Below are 7,756 nucleotides of genomic sequence, written 5' to 3' on the forward strand. Positions count from 1 at the left end.
ACAACCTCACGGCATCATCTCCTATTTTATGTATTCCCAGAGGCCAGCTGCAGACAGATGTGCTTCCACTGACTGGCATCTTAGTCCACCAATGATTATTAATCAGCAGACATGCTGTAGGCTAAAAGTAATTAAATGCCAAAGGGAGATTAAAATACAATTTTTTCCCTCCAAGAGTATTTGAAGGGTATTTGAATTAGTATTTGAAGTATTTTGCCGATTTCAAGTAATATATTGAAATCACTTCTGCTTTTGGAAATAATATTTCATTTTTCAGGTAACAAATGAAGTTAATTATTATTTCTTTAGTGATACAGTCTTGTCTTTAAGACAATACAAATTCAACTCTTTTCTTTCTTCCATAAAACACAATTTTGCAAATGTTGTAATGGCAGGATGTTAGAAATGAGAAGCTCAACACAGTTTAGTGAGGTAAGATTTGCTCTGACTCAGAATGGAGTGGGAAGGGATTCAAGCACAAAGGTGAGGTAAATCAATACACATCACCTGCAATAAAAATAGGAATTCTACAGCAATAAGGGAAGAGTAAACTGTGTTCAAATGTATAAGAAGCTACTGATAATTTTTTTTGTAAGTAATCTGAAGTAACAACATCGCTTAGAACCAACAGATGCCTTTGAAGCATTTTATCAGGATCAGCTGTCTTGTAAAACGTCTTAAGCTAAATAACAGATCCTGTACTAACATCACTATCTGCCCAAGACCACAGATAAAGCATATAAAGAATGCCACAAAGCAAGGAAGCTGATTCCCAAATTGCAGTCTCACAGATCATCAAAATCACCTCAAGGTACCCTACAGCTAGCTTGCTGGTAGCCTACCGTTTCTGTTCTTCGTCTTTCAGACACATAAGGTGGCTTATGTAGCTGAACTACATTCATTATTCCAGTCTCACTTTTTCACTTGATAGCACCTCCCACAAGGATGATGGTGATTTTTGAGTGGCAGGATAATAGACAAAGAACTCCTTGTGTTTTGGTTGGCATACTTGAAATAACTTGGTAATTCCTTCTGGAGATGTTTATTTGAATATCAGCAATCACTATTTAGCTTTCAAGCTACTCTTTGTGTCTCGAAAACTTTGTGATAGAAGTTGGAAACATGAACTCCTAAGTATGTCTTTATTTCTTTGTTATGATTTTAGAAGAACTTGAACCTAGAATGGAAAAAGACCCCACACAGTATTTCTATTACAACCTGAAGAAGAAATGGTGTTCCGTTGCTCTGAAATTAAATCTAACTTTAATGGATTCTCATAGTTCACAACTGAAATCTGGTTTTAAATTCTAGCACACCTTTGGCATTCAAAGCACAGGTATTTTAGTATTTGTTCAGTCAATCCTCAAAATGTACAGTTTGCCATGAAGATATAGAGCCCGAAATATCATTACGAATGACTACAACAAGCTGTACAGTGCTACCTTGTTGAATATGGGCACATTATTGACCAGTTTTACTGCAAACAATTTCAAATAAAATTGAAGCATCACATCTATTGCTAATGTAAATATGAAATAAGTAGGGACAGAAACTCAAATAAACAGTGACTAACTGCAGAATAAATGCAAGCCTGAATTTATTGCTCTGTTAAGAATTTATTAGTTCTCTGCCTTTACTACTTCCGAAAGGCATCCAAGTTGTACCGACCAGAAAATTATTCTAATGACTGATTGAAGGCTGGGCAGAGGGGTAGAATATTTGTGAAACCCGCTAACTCCCTTGCTAAGACAAAAAAAGCAGGTTCTGAATCATGACAGGGATGTGCAGACCTTGTAAGTTCTCAGAAAGCCTCCCCACTGTCTTGGATGAGGTCTAAGCCAAAAAGTGTAAGAGGTATAAAAATGAGCTCAGGATAGGGGGAGGCAGTGGAGAGCAGGAGGCATTGCATTGAATTCCAAGTTTAAAAATTGACATGCAGAGGGAAAGGGCAGTTAGGCTTGTATACAGATGAACCAACACCTCCCAGCCAAATGAAAACAAAATGCTGAAAAGTCAAAGATTCTATGATATTTAGAAGAGAAGATTCTAATTTTTTTAGGTGTACAGCTACAATGCTGGCATGGGGGTACATGGAGTGGGACGAAAAATCCATGTTGGGAAGGCATGAGAGCTAGTACTGGGCAAGGTGATGGCTCAACAGCAGTGTGAGAAGGGAGTTCTCCATGGATGAGCTGTTTCACTGGGTAGACTTAACATGTGTATGAGAGGGTTGGTATACAACAAATTCTTAATAACTTCAAGAAAAGCAAAAAGCATTTCAGATGGCGTTAAAGGAATCATTACTATAACCTCAGGCTATCCACAGTCAGTTAAATCATTCAAATCCTGGATCATTCATACTGTTAATGTGTTACTGCTTATGCTACTAATTTATAGAAGGTTAATGTGGATTCTTGAAGAATTAAATTCACTCCAAGTGTTTTCAACAGCCAGTAAGAAAAAATTCTTATTGTAGAAAAAAATAATTTTCAACAGGACAGGGCTCCTCTTTTTTTTATCCTCTTTTAGATTATAACATGCTAATTTATGGAAAAAATACACCAGTTTGCATAAATTCCTATCCCTTTGGTGGGAAAATAGAGTAGGGGTTTATTCATTCCCCAAGTTTTTATATATATATATATATATATATATCTTTTTATGATTATACACTTATTGTTATTTTACTTGATTACTTAGTTATAACTTCACAAGACAATATATTCATCTTTGGGGAAAATGCAATAAGCAGGGATAATTTATTCAGCCTATTTGATTATTTCTGTGGGGTCTACTTCATTCTCCCTGTTCTACAAAATAGAGGGAAAAGTTTTAAAGTTAGTTATTTCTTTCTGAAGGAAAATGCCCCAGTACTAAAGTAAGATGAATTTTACATGCTGGGTCATATATATATGGTCTATATATATTCAGAGCATATGTTTAAAATGTGAGTTCCTTTGAAATGAACGTAACTGATACGTTCTTTCCAGAAAATTACTAAAAGCTGATCTGTAGCTAAAAAATTATGACACTTATTGGCAGGGTGGTGTGTACTATTGAGGTACTTTGCATTGGAATAGTGCACACGGCAAAAGTAAGTGAAATAAAGATACATAAATATAGTACCTTAGGAACTTTATTTTTTTCATTTCTGCATTTACACAGGCACTCCTCCGTCCAAGTGGCTGGTAAATTATGGAGTAAACTGAAGTTATAAAATTCTTGAGTGTTTTAGTAAAACTATCACAACACAAACACCCTTTCTGAGTAACTAACTAGAAATCATGTATTTTGAAAACAGGTATATCATTAGGGAAATCAATCCCAGTGAAGCCATCAGCATTAGGTGATCAGCTATTATTCCCCACTGAAATGTGTAATTTCAGCTCTGCTCCTGCTGAGGTCACAACTGCTGTTCTCCATAGGGTGGTGGTTGTATTTACCTTCCTGTCATTAATTCACAGACAGCCTTTGGATGGGACAGTTGTTGAAAAGGCCACTCCTATGTACAACATGACTCTCCACCTAGAGGAAGAGTTCATAATCTAATGAATGTGATCACAAATGAGAATTATTTCTCATGGACACTGCATATTCTAAGAAAGGTCATGGGATCTTCAAATCCAGCAGCTGCTCTCCTGGACTATTCTACCTTATGCTGACAAACAAATAGAAGCTGTTAAACAGGGAAGATTGCTGAACTAGCCAGACTGTCTTGTATTATTTTTCCCTATGTTTGTGTTGAAAAATATATGTAACTCCAATATAACAATTTTGTGTGCTTTCTCTGATGTAACTATCTTATGCAGCTGATTTGTGGCGATTAAAACAGCTGGTCTACTATCTGCATTCAGACACATCTGGATGGTTTGATAATTAGAAGGTTTCATACTTAAAAAAAAAGAAAGGGGATTCTGACAAAACCCCCAGAAATTCACTCCTTTCTGGAAGCTTGTGTGTTAACAACTCATATCTAAATAGTGTTTAACAATTCTAGTAGTATGCTAACCTGTCCAACGAGTGCTGAATTTTCCTAAGTGAGGCTGAGAAAAGGCAAAATTAAAGCAAAACCTTAAAATGTTGTAGGCAGCATTAAAATTTATTACCAACAAGTAAAGTAGAAGTGTGAAAGAGCCTTAACTTCAGAGATTTTATAAAACGAACAAAAATCCCTGTGCAGCTTATCAGCATAAACAGCCCGGAAGAGCTGGTAGAAAGCTCAGGTCAGGGCTGTGGAGAAGAAATGCTTTTTTCTGTGTTGCATAATTACTTGCAGCACTTGAAAATTACATCTAGTTTGTTCATGACTTTTATGTGTAGATTCTGTGATTCAGCAGTTTGGAAAAGAACATATACCTGTTTCCTACAGGACAAAGCATGGCAAAGGGATTTTTTGCTTTGGTTTTTTTATGCATTTTAGAAGTGATTGTGGTTTTGGTTTTCATTATTTGATCACTGAGGCAAGGGGAAGAGAGAAGCATGAAAATACAGTCAGCAGAGCCTGTGCAGGGAATAGTACAGACTTCACAGAAACAGCAGACTCCCACCAACCATAAATTTTGGAAGTTTTTGGCAGCTTCCGCATTTCTCCTCATGCTTGAGAACATTTCAAAGGCAGGATTACAAAAGAAGAAGTGTTCAGTTGGAAACTGTAAGTGGGGCTCCGGGGAGAGGGAAGGGGCAGGCACAGAGGCAGCGCACGCTGTTTTGAAGGACTCGCTTCAAAGTCTTCCCTTTCTCCCTCTCTGCCAGGTAAGGATCACAGCCCGGCTCATGAGTCACCGCCTCCCCATTTAGGCAATAAGGAGGAGGATTAGTTAACCTGAGACTGCTTTACCAACCTGTGCCTCTGACCTAAATACCAGAGTTAAGCACCAGGGTTTTGTGAATGCAGGACTCCAGGCAGGAACTGGACCGATACGAACTCGGTGCTGGGCAGCCTTTGCTCTAAGCAAGTGCTTTACAAACATACAGCTGCCGTCTTGCACCTAAGAATTATGAATTTCTCAATATATTCATCGGATAAGTTTTTTACATACCACAAGTTTGAGGTCACAGAAAAGACCCAAGTAGTATCACCTCCTTAAAGCAATAATTACCATGACTAAACAGCAGCATCAAACCTCCTACTCTTTTGCTTTTTCCCTGGGAGGATTTTCTTGGCTAGAAACTCTTGCTACATGCTGATGTTCACCTTGTGCTTACCCAATGGCATGCCTAGAGTGCAGAAAAGAAAATACTGAAATAAACCACAAGCAAACCTCAAAATAAACTAGACTTGGCAATAAGTAATTGCTCAAATTTACAACTATTTGGGATTTTAAATCCTGGCATTGATTTTTCTTTCCACTGTTTAAAACTTCATTTCTCCGAGGGAAGTAGAGACAGGAGGAGAAGAAAACGACCACTGTTTGAATGCTCCTTTTGCTGAGCCTATCATCTTTGTTAATAGCCTGTAATGAATAACTCACTCAGGGATAAACATGCTACCATTATTATTTTGTCAGCAGAGTCAGTATGATTCAGAGGAGAGCAGTCATATGACTGTCACAGTTCCCAAATTGTGAAAAGATGTGGGAAAACAAAAATTAGCAGCTGAGAGAGAAGGTTAACTTCTTCTACTATGAACAAGTGAGCAGCCTGTGGCTGACTTGGAATACATACACACACAAACTTAAAAAGGAAATATTACTAACAGAAAATATTATTAACAGAAACAACTCCAGAGCAGACAGGTTTCTTTTTCCTGAGAAGCCTTAGAACGACAGAGAAAAATTACTGTAAGTTAATCTATTTATTACACCAACTTGGCCAGAAAAAGCAGAGATCTTTGACACGCAATCCCTCTTATGGTCATAAATCATATTGACTTTAAAAATGCTAATCTTGTAAGAGTGCATCCAGGCATGGCAGCTCATACTTCCTACATCAGACTTCCTTTTTGCATATCTGCCTTTTGAAACATGTGATAAAAGAGTCATTGCTAATTAAATATCTGCACACACAACACTGTCATGGCCAGAAGATTGGGACCATTCCTAGAGATACCTGTCAGACACCACTGACATCTGCTGGTTTCCAGAAATCAGGACTACTGGGGTCAAGACAAGTTGATTCTGGGCACAATTTTACTGCTTATTAAAGGTCCCTTTGTGTGAGCTTATATGACAGGGTTCTCCAGCTCAGGAGGGAGAAATGTTTACCAGCAAGCAGCAGGCTGAGGAGATTATTACATGCTGAGAAGCAGCATGTGAAAGTCTCCCAGGACTGGTAAGCTCTGGAGACCAGTTGTTCTGTTAAATCCACCAGAACTGATAAATTCAGAACACCAGAAGCCTGCTGGCTGTGTACAAAGCCACTGCACACATGAGTATCAACCATGGTTTGCATTAACTTGGATCATGCACAAACAGGTAGTGGTTACTACATGCAAACAAAAAATCCTACAGGATTACACATACACACCTGATGAAGCAAAGAGCTCTTCAAAGAACTTTGTAACCTGCCTAGGAGCCAGAGGTCCCAGGGTGGGGACTGGCCTCCCAGTGTAACACTTGTGACTACTCCTAGAGGAGTCATGAGTGTTAGACAGTGAATGTGAATAGTTATCTGCTAGTAGTAGCAGCTTTAATAGCAAAAAGCCTTCTGTTCCTTGGGATGTGTATGTTTCCCAACTTGATCAACTACCATGGAAAGGAGAATTTATTTACAGAATCAAATATCCAACTATTTCATCAGTTATTTCTTGGCAATACTAATTCCTCCATAACTAGGACTGCTGCCGCCACTGATTTAATTTCTCAAATGACTTGTTCAGATAAGTACTTGCAAAACCCACTTTATGCACGATGTCACTTCCAAGACTTTCTTGGAGGTGCAGAAAATGGGACTCCAACAGCTCATGACAGAAACATGCTTAGCCAACTTAACCTTTTTTGTAGTCCGTGCAATTCAGACTTCTCATTTGAACACCAGCATGCACAGGCATTAATCATCACGAGAGATCAAATAAGTAGGTTAACACTTTAGTTGCTTTTACCTCTGAAAGGCAAGTTCAGGAAAGCAAATACCTCTAAACAAAATGCTTGCTGCTGCCACTTGAAGATAAAATTCTAGTGAGCCTGAATCCTTGTTAATGTCTGTTCCATTTTCACCTTATCCCTGGCCAAAACCCACACATATCTGCAGAAACCTTTCAAGTGTTTCCAGGAGACCTTTAGATTTTGGCACATAAAAGTAAGGCACATAAGCAATACACCTGCATCACTACCACTGAAAGTTGCACCATGCTATTATGCATTACTAGACAGTTGAAGAACTGCTCCCAGGAATCCTAAAGCTGTTAGGAAAGTGTTTAATGACCTCATCTGATGATTTACAAAATAAGCATTCATGCCTAAGGAAAGTATCTTTAGTAGGAACATGTTGTTACTATTCTACTCTAATAATTTCACTTCTACTCTGCTGTGATTTCACTGTTTGGTTCTTTAGAGACAGCCAACACTTGTGTTTAGCAGCTTTTCCTCATTTGTCCCACTGTTATTTCAACAAAGGAATGTGAACACAAATGGAAATTTCTCTTTAAAGACAGACCAATGATAGTTAGTTATGAGTGCAGGCTGCTATGTACTGACAAAAATTAACTGCTGGACTGTTTACTCTGCTTTGCAAAATCTCCTGCAAGTGCCCTGGGCTGAACAGTAGCTTTGTTGCTCTGAAGGTTTCTGCTCACATGGCTTAGCAAGGTCTTGCCCTT

Source organism: Serinus canaria, chromosome 1 (assembly GCF_022539315.1).
Source record: "Serinus canaria isolate serCan28SL12 chromosome 1, serCan2020, whole genome shotgun sequence".
In the NCBI taxonomy this organism is placed as follows: domain Eukaryota; kingdom Metazoa; phylum Chordata; class Aves; order Passeriformes; family Fringillidae; genus Serinus; species Serinus canaria.